Below are 17,201 nucleotides of genomic sequence, written 5' to 3'. Positions count from 1 at the left end.
ACTCCTCTAGACAGTTCCGCTGGGTTTGGCTTCTTCCAGGCAGCTAGCTGGTCTGCTCTCAGAGTCTTTGCAGCTTGCATCATCTGAGAGGGGCTCTGCAGCTTGCCTTGTTTACTTTAGGGAAGAGAGGGCTTCTGAATCTGGTCAGTTTCAAGGACTTCCTGAAGCTATTTTGAGATATTTACCTTCTGAATGGAGGAAGTTTCCTGCAGGATGGAATGTTTCCATCTCAGAGGAAACTTTTGCACAATAAATAGCTAAATCGACTAATTTACATTTCTAAAATCTCAGTCAGATGAAGCTGTCTGCATATAATTTATCTGCCTCATACCTACCTCCTCTGCCAGCTTTCATACCTTACAGCCTTGTAAAGGAACAAGATCATGGCAGAGACCTGGTGAGTTTTGGGTATTGACCTTGGAATTTGAAGTTTGAATAGCAAAGCAAAGCAAAACCAGGAACAACAAGAAACCTAGTAATATCTGCACCAGCAGTGCTCTCCTTAGGAGGTAATTCCTGCCCAAAAGTTATTGTAACGATTCTGGCTGTCTTATTCTCAAGAGTACCTTAGTTCCTGCAGTTCCCAGGCTCAACTTTTCACGGTCTTTTATCTTTCCCTTAGGCAGACTCAACTATTTGGAATTGCTTGGAGAACCATATGTTGGGTCCACAGACTGCTTTGTGGATCCTATGTATATTTAAGGTAAGTCTATTTATTGGTCCTCTCACTCTCTCCTTTCCATGCTCTCTCTCTGTGTTCTCTCTTTCCTCTCTTTCCTCTCTCTCTCTCTCTCTCTCTCTCTCTCTCTCTCTCTCTCTCTCTCTCTCAGAGATACAGTAACAATTAAAGAAGAAGAGGCTATGGTTGTGGGAGAGTGGGGTCCTGGGATGTGTTGGAGGAGGAGAAAAGAATTGGAAATGAGTATAGTAATGACATTTGTAGTTTTCAAAAAATTAAATGCAAAATGCTTTTCTGGGGAAATTCAGACATAATAGTGACTAACAATTTCTTGAATATCCATATATAATCTCCAGGTTTGCTGGAAAGAAGAGATGGAAAGAAACCAGTTAAACTGACAGTGAGTTAGACAGACAGTGATCCTGACCTGACTGTGACAACCCACAGGTGATAGCTTCACAGTGACTCTAGCTGTGTTACTGTTTCTGATAGGACCTTTCCAATGGAGCAAAGTCACATGTAGCATCCCGGTTTCCACCTGTATGTTAGTAGATAAGATGGAAACAGTTTGCTTTTTCCTAGGCAGGGCTTTGTTTTTATTTTCCAATGTAGTAGTAACCTGTGAACTCTGACCTTTTAGTTTTGCAAATTACATTATAAGAGACTTAATTCTCTGTCTCTGGTCTCTGTCTGTCTGTCTCTCTCCCTGTCCCTCCTCCACAACCATGGTGGTTTTACCACACTAACAGGTATTTTAAAAGGCCAAAGAGTAAGAAATAGCAGGTGTCTTCCGTCAACATTCTCATACCCTACTCTTTTGTCTCAATGATGTTAGTTAAAGGGTGATGCTTGCAGGGTTGGACACTACAGCATGGAAGTCAATGTGTCACTATGTTGCTGTCTAACCAAAATGCTTAATTATCTGTTTTTGTTGTTGGATTTGTTTTTGCTGATTCTTTTTAAAAACAAACCCTACACCTACACTTTGTATTGTGTATATGGGGGTCAGTTCTCTCTTACTACCATGTAGGTCCTAGGACTTGAACTCAGGTCATCAGGCTCGGCAGAAAGCTCCTTAAGCTGCAGAGTCATCTCACCGGCTCTTGCTTGCCTGTTTTGTCCCTTTGGTGGCCTGATATGAACAATGGCCTCTGACCATTTTTGTAGCTGTACCCTATTATGAGAAAATTATGGTTCTTGTTTAGGATCTGCCTTGCTTGGCTTCACAGTGATTTAGCAAGCAATATCACGATATCATTCATTCAGATAAATCACTTGGAAAAAGAGTGCCAATGAGGAATTGTCTACATAAAGTTGGCCTGTGGTGTGCCTGTGATGGATTTTCTTAATTGGGTTAATTGATGTATGATGACCCACCCAGATGTGGCTGGCTCCATTTCATAAGCTGGCCCTAGACAAATTTTACAGGAGAGAGCCCCTGATCACTGGCAAGCATGCACACATTCATCCTCTCTGTGACTAGACAGTCAAGTTCCTGCTGCTTCATCTTCTCTGTCGTGATACACTTTAACCTGGGACTGAGAGCCAAAAGAAACCTTTTCTCCCCTAAATGACCTTTGTCAGTGTATTTTGTCATAACAAAAAAAGGAAACTAGGTACTAGTTTAATAATAATTAACTATTAAATAATGTAATAATAAGTTTACATAATAATAAGTTTAAATAATAAGTTTAATAATAAGTTTAATTTAAAAGCACAAACTTATAGCTGTTAATTACATATAATACTTTTACTCACAGTAAGTATGTTAGAGTATTATATTTCTCAAAAAGTAAAAGTTGAAACCATACAGTTTTATTGAAGCATGGCACAGAGGTTTAGTAACACTAGTTTTAAAAAGTTGCGGCTGAAGTATTTCATTTATATTGTACCAAATCTCGGGATGTTATTGATCTGACTGAAAATATTGTGAAATTTTTTTGAGGTTCAAGCATCTTGGATTTGTATGCTAAATCAGATGGAGAAGTCTAGTTGATATTTATTGATCTACCATAAACAGTACAATGAAGTAGTTATTTGTTGGTAAAATAAGTCATTTGCTTATTGATGTTTGAAAGTAATTTTTGAACTAAACTTAAGAGTGTAAAGACCTTTATAGTTTTTACTGATGTCTGAAGTACTTTTGTAATTGTCATAAGTGCTGTGCAGGTAAAAGAACTTATAAAATAGAATTTCAGAGCTGATCAAATGCCATCAGTCCAGACACTCTAGCATCCCATTGCTTGGTGGGACCTTAAACAATGAAAGGGGTGGAGGAAGCAGAGCAGCAGCCGGGTGCACAGTGCTGACACACTGGGGTTAGGAAGAGCAGCAGCCTGGTGCACAGTGCTGGCACACTGGGGTTAGGAAGAGCAGCAGCCGGGTGCACAGTGCTGACAACTGGGGTTAGGAAGAGCAGCAGCCTGGTGCACAGTGCTGGCACACTGGGGTTAGGAAGAGCAGCAGCCTGGTGCACAGTGCTGGCACACTGGGGTTAGGAAGAGCAGCAGCCGGGTGCACAGTGCTGGCACACTGGGGTTAGGAAGAGCAGCAGCCTGGTGCACAGTGCTGACACACTGGGGTTAGGAAGAGCAGCAGCCTGGTGCACAGTGCTGGCACACTGGGGTTAGGAGGGGGCACTTTAAAATGGTGAGTGTTTCAGACATGATTTTCTTAAAACTCTCAGAACTTAAGGTACCCTGGAAAATCCTCAGGTCTTTGGCTTGCACGGTATCTAATCTGTACTCCTTGGTTAAAAGTTGAAGCCAGACACTTTTTGAAAATAATACCATTTGAGCTAAAATACTCAAATATGCTTTCTTGAAAATCTGCATATAGTTTTGTGCCTTTTCACAATGGACACAATTATGATAGGAAATATTTTTCCAAATGGAGATTAAGTTCCACAAAATAATCTTTGAATACGTAGACAAATCTCTTTAAACCTTAATTATGTATGAACATACAGAGTAGTCAACTTTTGTTACGATCAGTACTTGAGATAAAGCAACTTATAAAGGGGAAGACTTGCTTTGGTTTGTGTGGTTTAGTTCACAGACTTGGCCCCATTGCTTTGGCCTTGTAGTGACAAGTACATCATGGTAGAGGGTGCTGTAGAGAAAGTCTTTTCGCTTCATGGTATTCAAGAAGCAAAGAGAGGTAGGAAGGGGTGAGTGTCCTATGCTCTGCAAAGGCATATCCCCAGTGACAAACTCCCTTCCACTAGGCCCCTTAAACTAAAGGTTCTACAACCTCCCAATAGCGTCACAGGCTGGAAAACAAGCTGAAGCATTTGGGCCTGTGGAGGACACTCAAGAGCCACCCTGTCCTGTTATAATAATAAACAATGACAAGTGTAAAATTCTATCCAGTGACTTACACACCAGGAATGTCACTCAGAGATATCAGGAAACATGTTAGCATTTGCCATATGTAATGCAGAACTGTAGCTTCTTACTTTTCTAAGGGGGGTAAATGTGTGTGAGCAAGGGGAACTCTAAATTCAGAAGAAGATGTAGAACATAATGGTATTCCTCAAGGACGGTTATAAGAAGCGACAGACATGACATTTGGTAAAATTCTGCTGTAACTCCCAATATGCCACACAAGAAAACAATTTGTTAGGGATTAAGGTACCAGTGTAAACTAAAATAGATTTATAAAAGCAAAAATGGGATAAAGGTGCTAAGCACTGAATCCGAGCATCTCATCGTGGCTTCAACAAAGAAGGTTTGGGTAGAATAGTAGATCAGTTACTTTTTCTGATGCTGTGAAAAAAAATGATGAAAAGCAACTCCTGGATGAAAGTGTTTGTGCTGGGTTATAGTTCCAGAGGGATAAGAGTTCATCACGGCAGGGCCATGGCAGCCATGGCAGCAGGAAGCTGAGCAATCTCATCTTACTGCAGAGAGAGTGAACTGAAGCTGGGAGAAGCTATAACTCTTAAAGCCTGCAGCCAGTGATGTGCTTTCTCCAGCCAGGCTGCACACACCAAAGATGCCATAGCCTTCCCAAACAGCACCACTGACTCTCTGAGCCTCTGGGGACACCTCTCTGTCAAACTGCAAGTGGGAATGTCAGCTTAGGTTATGTCTCCCAGGAACTCAAGTCTAGGAGTGAAGACAGATAAGCATAACAGACTCTTTTATCCTGTTTGTTTCTTTCTTTCTTTGTCTCTGTCACTCATCTGCTCAGCAGCAGGGAGGAGGTCTTTTTCTCCTAATGCTCTAAATTACAGGCTTTGGCTGTTTCCTAGTTCAAAATTCCCTCTGCTTCACACTAAGTAGGTCTTTAAGGTCTCCCACCAATTCAGCACCCTGATCAACCCTTAATCCCTAGGCACTAATCTCTGGCCCATCAGTCATTGAAATCCCACTAGTTACCTGCTTCCCACCCCTTACTGTATAACCAGTTAGTCCAGAACCTGGCACAGGACAGATCACTGCTGCAGATGCTCCTCCATGGAGTCTCCCTGTTCCTGGACCACAGTGCAGCACAGTGCTACAGAGAGGGCCTCCTAGTCACTGCTCTAAAGAAGGATCCTACAGCTATAGCCTCAGGCTATATGGAAGTGTGGAAGTCATGAGAACATACAAAGAAGGAATGGTGCTTGTAATGTGCACTTTCAAACCTTGAACAACGAGAGGTGCTCCGCCTGGGATATTGAGGTGGACATAGTAGCAGATTCACATAACATCACTTAACATCAGGCAGAAAGCTGGGGAAGACGCCACCAGCCTCCAAACAATGGAACACTGCCCACTGGCCATCCAGCCAAGATCATGAAGACTTGTATAGACAAAGATCATTATTTAGATGCGCACTACAGCATATTACTTTTTTCTTGTGTCTTTGAGGTATTATATATAATTGTTACATCACTTCTCCTTCCCCTTCTCCTTCCAGACACTCATATAGTTCTTCTTGCTCTCTTTCAAGTTTATGACCTTTTTTATTGATTATTGTTACATTTATATCTATATATATGTAAACATATTAAGTTGTTTAGGATTATAATTAAAATATGTAGTGATCTTACAGTATTTTTATGGTTCAGATGTGGTAGAATTATGAACGCTTTTGCAAAAATTAAAATGAAGTTATTATTTTGAAATAAAACATTTTAAAGCCATGGGGTTCTTGATAGGTGGTCTCAGTTACCTACAAGAGTGTTGAATAAAGATACTTGGTCTGCTTTCTCCAAAACATTTCTGTTACATCACTGTCTTTATTTAGTTTTCTTTCCTCTCATTTTGCCAACACCAAGCAACTCCATCTTTAATTTTCTCCTCTGTGTAGAGATTCCCTAGCTGATAGAAGGTAATTCTGGTTAATTGAAAAGTATGAGCAGATTAAATATTTAAATTCTCCTGAAAGTGATTATTTTGACAATAAATTAATTGATGTCTTTGAACACTTGGTCCCTATGTGGTGGTGCTTTGGGGGAGGGTTCTGAGACCTTGGCCAGGAAGTGGAACCTTACTGGATGAAGTATGTTACTGGGGGCGAGCTTTGAGGGTTTTTTTTCAGTATCCAGCCACTCCCTGTTCTCTTTCTAAGCTTCCCATGTACACATGAGGTATGATCCTACCATCTTCCTGTTCCTGCCGCCATGGCTGTCTGTTGTCGTGCATTGCTTGCCATCCACTACGCTGAGCCCCTTCTTCCCTAAGTGTATTTGCTCAGGCTATTTTGTCACAGCAACAGAAAAGTAACTAATACAGTCAGAGGGTGTGAATTTGGTTAAAGCCTTTAGTTAAGATGTATTCCTGAACACACTGCAGTTTCCAGATCTGGTGAGCTGCTATCTGACTGGAGGAGCCCAAACAGAAAAGACATTCTAGCAGAGATAATTCGTGACCATTGCCTTCACTTGATGTTATCTACCTTGGACCCCCGGATACTATTGTAGCATGTAGTTTTTACTACACCGCTTTAAGCTCCAGATGGACTGCGCTACCAGCCCCACCTTGGATCCTTGGATGAAAGATACACACACATTAGCGAATTATTAATATGCTTTTTAGATTAATGGCAGGCACTTCTAAGCCTCCCATGGATAACGTGTTCTTACCTTCACTCCCAGCGCAACACCTCTAATTCTTCCCTCAACTTCGTTGCCCAGTTACCGTTAGTCCTAGCTCAGCACCCTAAGTCTGCCCTAGGTTTAGCAATTGTGTTTCTAAGCTCCTGCCTGCTACCTCAGGCCCAGCTGGGGAAGCAGCCAATGGCTACTCTAACCTGAGATCTCACATGGTTGATGACTCTCCTCTCTATCCCTACACCCCTACCCCCCCACCGCCCCCCCACCCCCCCCCCCCCCCCCCCCAGCAGCATGGTGAATTCTCTTTTCTCCTGCATCTGCTAGCCTGCCTGAGGAAACCTGGAAGTACCGCCTATTCTGCCCAGCCATTGGCCACTAGCATCTTTATTGATCGATCAAGGACCAATTGGGAAACAGGACCTTCAGTGTTCGCCTGCAGATTCCAGATCAAAGCATCAGAATCACCCCTTACATACTATGATAATGAAGAATCTATGGGATGTATTAAAACTTTTTTTGAGAGCCATATGGAACTGTAAAAGAAAATAGAATATCAAATAAACTTAGCAACTCTTTTGGTCTGTTTGTGCGGCCTTTAAAAATACCGCAGAACTAGACAATTTATAAATAACATTTATTTCTATAGTTCTACAGAGGTGAGTAGTCCAAGCCGCTGGTATAAGCCATGCTTAGTCTACGGAGAGGGCCTGACTGTTGCCTCTCTGTTTTCCCCTATATCTGAAACCTGAATGAGTGGAAGACACGAGCCCAGCTCTTGCACTCTGCGGTAAGAGCCATTCTCACACTCAGAAAAGCTCTGCCTTTGTGATTTTGTCAAACCCTGAAAACCCCATTCCCTAGAACCATCGTACTGGTGATATTCCAGCATACGAATTAAGGGGAGGGGTCATGTTCAGATCACAGTAGTCTAAGTTGAAGGGAAGACTTGGGGATTTTAAAAGCCAGGATCAAAAAGTAGCTTTAGTTGCTTTATGAACAGTTTTATCAATAACACAAATTTCCTGCTAATGTAAGGTCACTGAGTACCTATTGTCTGTTTCACTGGGTGTGAGAATGTTCTCCACAGATAAGTAATCACTAGGAGTGTATTTACCGAGAGCCCCAGTACTGTGTTTTGAAATGTCTGCCTTCATAGCCTCCTTTAGATTGTTTCTATTCAGTGACTATGAACAGCAGAGGCACTGAGACTCCCTGGCATCTTGCAAGGGCCATATTTAGGTTAAGGGTTCCTCTGTGATTTTCTTCAACCTAAGAGTATAGCAAGCACTCACTCCTGCTTCTTTTAATCTCCATTTCACTGGGAGTGAAAAACTTACCAATTACTTGGCTTCATCTTATTTTTAATTTTCTTTCAAATAGACGTTTCTTTAACTAAAACTCTTGCACTTTAATCAACTTATATGTCAGCATCTTGAAAGACTCTGGTCAGTTCATTTAAAAACTTTCCTAAATTCTCTTCTACATTTTGTATCATGGTGTGCAAAATCAGAGTTCCAACCAACAGGGCCCATCTTTTGGAGGAAGGAAACATTGAATAACATCATTTTCTTGAATTGGTCTACTTGCAGTTGGTAACAATGAGAGGTTCCCCTTTTTCTTTGCAACAACCTTTACAATAGTCACAAATAATATAAACTATCTTGGTGTAACTCTAACCAAGCAAGTAAAAGACCTGTATGACAAGAACTTCAAACCTTTGAAGAAAGAAATTGAAGAAGATATCATTCGATGGAAAGATCTCCCATGCTCATGGATAAGTAGGATCAACATAGTGAAAATGGCCATCTTACCAAAAGCAATCTACAGATTCAATGCAATTCCTATCAAAATTCCAACACAATTCTTCACAGACCCTGAAAGAATAATTCTCCACTTGACTGGAAAAACAAAAAACCCAGGATAGCTATAATGTTCCTGCACAATAAAAGAACTGCCGGAGAAGAACATGCATACAGTCTGACTGCAACCTGCTATGCCAAGGCTGCTTGACATCTATGAGAGACTTCCTTTGTTCTGAGGAGAAGGAGGGATGGGTGGATGGGAGATAGGTGAGAGGGAGAGACTGGGAGGAGAGGAGGGAGGGGCAGCTGCCATCAAGATGTAAATAATATCTTAATCAACAAAAAGGAAAGAAAAAAGGACAGAGGATGTTCTAAAGTGAAGTGAAACATGCTAAGGAAACAAACAACTTAATATCTTCATGAAGTTCCTGAAACTGAGCAGATTTACACTGTAGTTAGGTTTAGAAGCAGTAAGAATTGTTGAGAAACACACTCTGCCTAGAAGAGGCAGAGACCAACTGAGCTGAACATTATGTAGTAAACTCCAAGTTTCTAGCTTTTGTGAACCATCAATAATGCTGGGGTAAGCTTCAGTGATAGAGCTATGTGTCTGTGGTTTCTGTTCCCTTACTTTTCTCCTGTAAATAACCATGTAAACTCTTTGCTTCACTAAGTTGGACTTTGGTGTGTCATTGACTCACTATCTGGGGTAAGTAGACTTTTCTTCATGTTTCCTTAGGGACAGTGTGTCACAGCAGCTGTTTGAAGCTCCCTCAGATGTGTACACAACTCTGATGCTGCTTCAGTTCTCCTAGTAGGAAATGCATAGAGCTGAGATTTGTTCAGGCATTTTTATTAGGGGTTTATTCTCCAGATTCTATGACCCTAGTCACTAACCTGGACCTACAGGAGTGCAGAGAGACTGACCTGCCAGTCAGAGAGCATGCATAGGATGGTAGGGCTTATGCCACCGACTCAGCTAATCATGTCTTATGGGAAGAAATGGTCCCAAAATGTAAGCAGCCTCCTCTGACATTTTGCAACCACATTAATAAGTAGGACAACACCTAGTGACAATAACAATTGATATGATCAGCAAACCATGTTTATGGTTGAAAGTTTTAACATCTGCCTGCCCAAACAAGCCCAAACTTCTCATGTTATTAATGTGATGCTCATATCACCTTTCCTGGAGAGACATCAGTGTATCTTTACTAACACATTTCTCTCTCCAGAAAACCAAACAAACAAACAAAAAACAAGCACTCAGCTACCTGTTCAACATGCTTCCGCCACTTGCATTCTTCTGTTTTTTCCTCCCAGAATTTCGGGGCTGCCTCTTCTTGCTCAGTGTCGCTCGTGCCAATCCTGGCAACTGAACTAACATGTCTTATAGTTTATTTAGAAACTTTTTTTGAGATGGTGAAAAAGTATGTTTGTGGGAAAAAAGAGATTCTTGAAATATATAAGATATCTTACTGGGAGAGCTCTTGAATAAGAACTTATAAATAAATGGTCCCCTTTCAGTGCTTAATTTTGCACAGAATTCATAGAGAAGAAGCATATTAGCAGAGTCTTGCTCCATTGATGTTGCCTTCTGATTTCCTAACAGAAAAAAAATTTTCAATTGAAAAACATATAATTTTTAAAGATCACCAAGTCATAACACCCTTTGGAAAAAAGTTCAGAATGAGAGATGGGCCTGGGAGAGCCGCACTGCTGAGGATGAAGTCAGCTACCGTTGTAGGCATTATCAACAGATGCAGTTCATTCTGCAAGTCATTAGAGGAGACATTCCAGAAATGCTCGTCTGTGTCACGCCTCACTGCTCCAACAACACACTGCAAGGGGAATAAGATATTTTCAAGAAACTTGACAGACATCCAACGTATTTATTTCTGACTTTCTATCATCCTTTCCATCACTTTCTGCTCCAAAGAGAAAAGTTGAAATTACAAGTGAGAATGGTGTTTTCCAATAGCTTATTCTTCTAAATATTGATGAATTTTTATAATGAAAGTATTTTTCTCTTTTCTACCTTATTAGTGATACCTAGACTAGGAAGTAGATGATTATTTAATAGAGCAAAAAGCAACACACACAGTGAGCTCATAGAAAATATATGTGTCTAAGAGATTATATAGAGAAAAGTAAGGAAAAGAAAAGTTTTTTGAGTGAAACTGAAAAGCATAAAAATTGAAACTATGAGGGGGAAAAAGAGCAAATATTGTAATAAGAAAATAAGAAAGTGTGAATTGTCTTGTAAATTGCCTCCAGGGGCTTAGAATTATAAAGACCTGGTTGTTTGCTGGAGGAAATAAGTTTATAATCAGATAGAATAAGTATAAGTTGTCCAGAAGAGATGATGTCATAACTGGGGCCGGGGGAGTAGAGAGCAGATGGTGAGCCAGTCTCTGGCAAATACCTACCAGCAGCACGCACAGAAGCCAGGGCCAACTCCAAAGGTAGGTCCAGGTTCATGGCCACCCCTCACAGAGGCACAATGCTCTGTATTCCAGGGCTTCTGACTCTTATAATTACTTGCTCACCATGTAGACTTTGTGATGTATAATGTAACTGATTTTCCTTATTGAAAAGAGAGTTATGGCTTTGATAGGATGGTTTTTGTTGTATCTTGTTATATTTGGGATTATTGAGTCTCAACCCACTTTAACTAAGAAGATAAAAGCAGCAGCAGATTTGGTGTCTCCTGAGGGCCCACTTTTCTGGTTCACAGATGACGTTTTCCTGTTGATGTCACATAGTGGAAGGGGATGTAGCATGCCCTCCAGCCTCTTGTAGAGAGACACTAATTCCATTCATATCGGCTCTCCCACAAAGGCCTACCACATAGTCCCTTAGGGGTAGGCTTCAACACGAATTCCAGAGGTACCCAAGCATTTAACCACTCCACTGTCTTACTCATCAGCTCTAGTGACACCCACTCTTGGCTGTCAGTTTAACATGGATTATGGTTAAAGAGGCGAATGAATTAGTAATGGTAAATTAAGATTTTACAGAAGTGTGATTGATTGTGGTAATAGATACAAAGAGAGAACTCCACACTGGTTTATTTTTTTCCTTACTGGAGGATTTCTTCTCAAGAGTGATTCTTATCTTTCTTTCATGACTGTGAAAAAGCAGGAGCTTAGGATTGCCTCAGGCAAGTGAGCTTGAAGGTCTTTTTGGGATTGAGCGAAAGGTAGTAACTGAAATCTAGGTCAAGATACTATTTATTCTGTAGAGAATTGTTTAAGCTAATGCTTAAAATTTAAGTTGGAACACATTTTAATCTATGATTCATACCATGCCTATCAGATATTCTTAATGACTGCACACATTGTAATCTTTTCCTGACTACTTTGAGGAATGTCCTAACATCAAGTAGAACAGCCATTAAATTATCATTATAAAGATATCAAGCTCTCTTAGCATCTAACTATCTCTCAAGGCACATGGATGAGCTATGTGTCTGGAGAGCTTTGGAAACTTCAATCCATCTCTTCAGAGGGAGAACGAAAACAAAGAGTCTACGGGAGAAACAGTAAAAGAGAATAGGAAAAGAGAGAGATGGCACTCAGTGCATAACGAGGAACCAGATGAAACCACCGACGTACCAGTGAGAGACAGACATGTCTAATTTTGTAGTAATTGTCTTAAAAATAAGTGAAAATATGCTTGAGAATGAAATAGGAAGACCTTGTAGGATGGTAACGATTGAGACTCAAAGATAGTTATTCATTACAAATAGTTTTTATGAAAGAAATTAAACTACCTTGCATGTGACTTAATTTCAGACAAAATCATTCTCATTCACATTAAATACCAAGTGACCATTTGATATTTAAGAGTATGTACTTAAATACATAATGATTTGCTCTGAAAGCATTTTTTCCTCCAATTAATTCTGGCAGTTGATTATGAACACTGCTTATATATGAAGAAACATACCTCATACCATGAATGATCCTAAGACAAAGTAAAAAACAAAATCTCAAATTCAGAAGCAACTGCTCAGCTAATCTCCATAAAAGACAACAGAACAAAGTTGCATTTTCTGGATAAAGATTTCCATAGCAACAAAGACTTATGAGGAAAGGTAGAGATGCGTGCTTACGTTGTAATAGGATAAGAACTAAAGTTGTGTGAGAATACATGTTTGAATTATATCAGAGTAACAGTAACTGTTGGCATACATTGAAGTCTAGATAGGCTGAGAGAGACTTGGTAGCCTATGCCTGAACTCTGTGGGTATATATTCCCAATAAAGGCTGTGCATCCTTCAGCATCAAGGACAGGAGAGAAGGCCATGTAAGATCACACAGTGTGAGGGGTGGGAAGAGCGACTGGCTGGAGGTTTTTATGGAAATGGGACAGGAGGAACAAGGAAGTAATGAGAAACAAGGCACATTTCTGGCTCTGTTTTATACCCCAGAACTTCCTCTACCATCGAGCTATTATCCTTACAAAATGCAAATTCAAGGTCACAAGGAGACTAGACGGTGTGAGGACTTTTAAACTGCCAGTGACTGAATCACAGGGTGTTTTTTTTTCCTAGGCAACTGTAGAACAGTTAGCCAAATTATAACTGAAGAAATAGAGGTCCAAAGAGAGAAATGATCATCCAGCCGAGGAGAGGAAGATGAAAACTTGACAGCCAACACTTAAAAGGCAAGCCTCTCTCCAACACACTGGAAGGGCAGCATGTTCTCTCCTTGACAGACAAGCTAGATCATTGAAATTCACAAATAAGCTCCAATCTGCCTTTATAGTCAAAATGTCCAACTTTTCCCCCTAGCAAAATCAGAGAGAAGTAATCTGGCCTAATTGATGTGAGTTTTATCTTCCTGTATTTCCTCTTTTATTTCTTGTGATGTTGCTAATAAGGAATGAAATAGCCAAAAAATCAGAAAGAGAGAAAGCAAAGGATGCTGAGAAGCCAGAATGACTAATCATCGAGATGTGAGGAAGCCGAGGTGCTGGGGCGTTCATCTGAAGATCAATGGCCTCCCCCATGGTCTAAACTCTCAAAGACCACAAGTGGAGAAGGACCTGGTAAACATTTTATGTACAATATTCTAGAATATTCTTCCAGGGTAAGCTGGAATTTCATTATCTGAAATAGACTCGCTGTTGTCCTCATCATAAAAGGTATAGCTGGAAACAAAATAAAAGTGGTACTCCCCCAGCACACCCCCCCCCCCCGACAACTTAGTGAGGCTGCAGTGGTCGACACTACTCACTACTCTCTGAGCTTTGCCATACCTCCCTCTTCTGCAGGACAGCAAGAAAGATGCGGGAAAGTCGGCCAAAAAAGACAAAGACCCAGTAAATAAATCTGGTGGAAAGGCCAAAAGGAAGTGGTCCAAAGACAAGATTTGGGACAAGCTGAGCAATCTTGTCCTGTTTGACAAAGCTACACAGGGCAAACTCCGTAAGGAAGTTCCCAACAACAAGCTTATTACTCCAGCTGTGGTGTCTGAGAGACTGAAGATTCCCCTTCCTTAGCCCAGGCGGCCCTTCAAGAGCTACTTAGTATGGAGCTGGTTTCTAAGCACAGAGCCCAAGTACTTTACACCAGAAACACAAAGGGTGGTGAAGCCCCAGCTGCTGGTGAAGAAGCATGAACAGATTCAATCAGCTGTAGATTTGGGAAAATAAAATTATATTGACTCCAAAATAAAATAAATAAAAGTGGTACGACAGTTGAGTTTTCTCTTTTCATGATTCTGTGTCTTTTTCTCTTGTCCTCTAGACAAGTATCTATACATGGAGGAGAAGGGATGTTTCCTCTGGCTTCTTAATGCCCTCTGCACATCTGCAACCCTCCCCTTTCTGTCTCTAGCAGCAGTCTGGAGTATTGTTATTCAGTTCACACCAATATATCCACATTCTGAGGACAGGGACACTTAAAGGTGATTTTCTGTCAAGCACGGTTGGCACATGCCTGTAATTACAGTACCTGGGAGGGAAGAGCAGAAGCTTAAGGACTTTAAGGCCAGGATCAGCTACATAGCAAGCTTGAGTCCAGCTTTGGCTACATTAATCCTTACCTCAGATAAGCAAACAAACAAAAATTCTTAGTTTGTTAACCCATGGTTCTGCTCTTTTCAGACCTGTGGTCCCACTGTCAGTCCTGACCTCTAAGACTGTGACCACCATTGGGCTCTTCCTCCCTGGACTCTCTTTGCTCCTATCCCTACCTTCCTAATTCTATGCTGCCCCAGTCCCGAGATCTCAAGAATCATTTCCTCCTGTCATCGCCATAAGTGTGACGGCTATCCTTGGTTGTCTTCTTGACTGTATAAGGAACGAAATAAACCCACAAATTAGAGGGGCACACCAGTGAGGAATTTTTGCTTAATTTGAAGTGAGAAGAATCACTTTGAATTGAGATCTTTGGGATGTGAAGACACATCTTTAATGCAGATATTTTGCGGTGGGATGACACACCTCTAATGTGGGCCATGCCATCTATGGAAGCTTATACCAGGGCACGGGAGAAGAAGGACGGGTGTTATTCTTTGTCTGCTCACTCCCACCTTGATAGAAAGTCCATTCCTTCACTGACATTAGAATCTACTTTTTCAGGGGATTCCAGTGTATACTGAAAACCAGCTGAGGCACCCAGCCTCATGGACTGAACAATTACTAGATTCTTGGAACTTTTTATAAGCAGGCATTGTTGGATTAGCTGGACCACAGCCTGTAAGTCATTCTAATAAATCCCATTTCTATGTATAGAGATTCTGTCTATACATTCTGTTACTCTAGAGAACCCTTACTAATACAGACTTTGGCACCAGAGCTAACTCTATAGCAACAGAAGTATAAGGATTAATCCTGTAGTGTCTGGAACAGGCTTTCCCACTCATCAGTACCCACAGTTACCAAAGCCTCACTAGTTACCGAAGCCTCTCCTGGAGCTCAGAAAACACTGAGAGCCAGCAGTACAAACGATCTTACACACATAAGGAGACAAACAAATTTGCTTATCTTGAGTCACCAATTGTGAGTGGCATTGGATTTGTTGACTGTATACATAAAACTTTTGAGAGTTTGTGGGGAAATGATGATGTGAGTCAGTTGCTCCAAGCATCTCCTCAGACACTGTCAAAGTAAAGAATGAGATCCACAGGAAAATAAACCAACTTCTAGCATCTTAGAAAATGGTAAGGACAAGAGTTAACCTTAGTGATAAAAATGACGAGCTCCAGATGCATATAAACAGTGTAAAGGTTTCCAAGTGTTCCCTGGAAGAAAATCTTCTGACAATCACAGAGCTCAAGTTTCAGAAAAATCAAAGTGAAATCTTTATTGTAAGCATGGCTGAATTACAGTGGAAATTTAAATCCTAGCCTCAGTGGGTGTGGTGGTCACAGGAAAGCCATTCATTGGTGAAGAATGGAATTCTGTAACTTGGGATAGGAATGTGAAGGAAGATCCTCTCATGCTCAGCTTCTCAAGCTTTTACCTCACCTGAGGAAGTAGTCTCTCCACCCTCAGCAGAAGACATACTCACATCCATCCCCTGAAATACTCCTCCTTTCACCTTTGACTTAGGAAATTCACCCTTCATTGTCTGCCAAACCAGCAATGACTTTCTCTGAAAGAAAGGCCAGGCAGACAATACTGATGCCCCTCAGGGTCCACCTATAGTTACCTCTAGACCTATGACCAGACTTAAGGCTCAGCAGGCTCCTAGAGGGGAGGCTGAAGGGTGGTCCATGAGGAGGTGTGCTGCACTACTCTAGAGCTTAATGAGTTTGCTAATTCATCCAATTAGAAGTCTTGGGAATATTTTTAGTGAAGCATTAGTTAATCTGAGAGGGTTACTCCAAGTTTCTTCTTGCATTGCCAAATGGTTTTCCATTCTCCAGATGCACAAGGCATAACTCATGTTTCTCTTCCTTCCTGGAAAAGAGAGCCCTCAAAATCAGCCCCCTAATGTGAAATGTTGGCGCCAGGCTAAGGATTCAAAGTCCTCATTTATTTTTTTTATAAGTTATGGGACAAATGACACTCATGGCTCTGTGTGTCTTTAAAAACCACCCTTTCTCTTAATTTGCAGTGTTAGGTTTCCTCAGTGACTACTGTGGATGTTTTAGCTGTCACAAGTACATGTCCACATCCAAAACCAAGGATGAGAGTGCAGATGGCTCCATTCAGGGTCATTACTATCTTTGCCTTTCTGTCCAATCAAATTTGTCCCCTGAATTCTATGCAGAAAGTGCCACACTTACGGGAGAGACTTTATCTACTAAATATTTATTATTTTAACTTCTAGAATATTCATTTAGTCAATCCTCCTCCTGTTTTTGTTTGTTTGTTTGTTGGTTGGTTGGTTGATTTTAAAATACTCATTTCTTTTCCAGGTTACAAATAATTTATATTTCACTTAAATATTAAATTGTACTGGTAAGTTATGATACTCAGATAATTGATCAAATACCAATCTAGGAGTTGCCATTAAGGCATGCTAAATATAGTTGAGATCAACATTTAAATCAACACACTTTAAGGGAAGAATATTTGATATGTGTCACGGGAGATGGACCAAGTTGTTTTCTGTCAGTATGCTTTCAACACATTTATGTTCAACAAAACTTTCATGGATGAGTGGTTTTGCCAAGAAGCAATTCTTGGCAGAAATCACTTGGGCACTCTATAATTAAAT

At 40.8% G+C, this 17,201-nt stretch overlaps 1 pseudogene; it reads left to right on the top strand.

Annotated features, from left to right (window-relative positions):
- Positions 1-14,151, top strand: part of LOC114609172 — an 18,069-nt pseudogene extending 3,918 nt beyond the window's left edge.
- The last annotated feature ends 3,050 nt before the right edge of the window (positions 14,152-17,201 follow it).

This window comes from Grammomys surdaster, unplaced genomic scaffold, assembly GCF_004785775.1.
Source record: "Grammomys surdaster isolate TR1022 unplaced genomic scaffold, NIH_TR_1.0 125947, whole genome shotgun sequence".
NCBI classification, from domain to species: Eukaryota; Metazoa; Chordata; class Mammalia; order Rodentia; family Muridae; genus Grammomys; species Grammomys surdaster.
The sequence above is the reverse complement of the archived record's forward strand: the minus strand, read 5'-3'. Positions and strand labels throughout refer to the sequence as shown.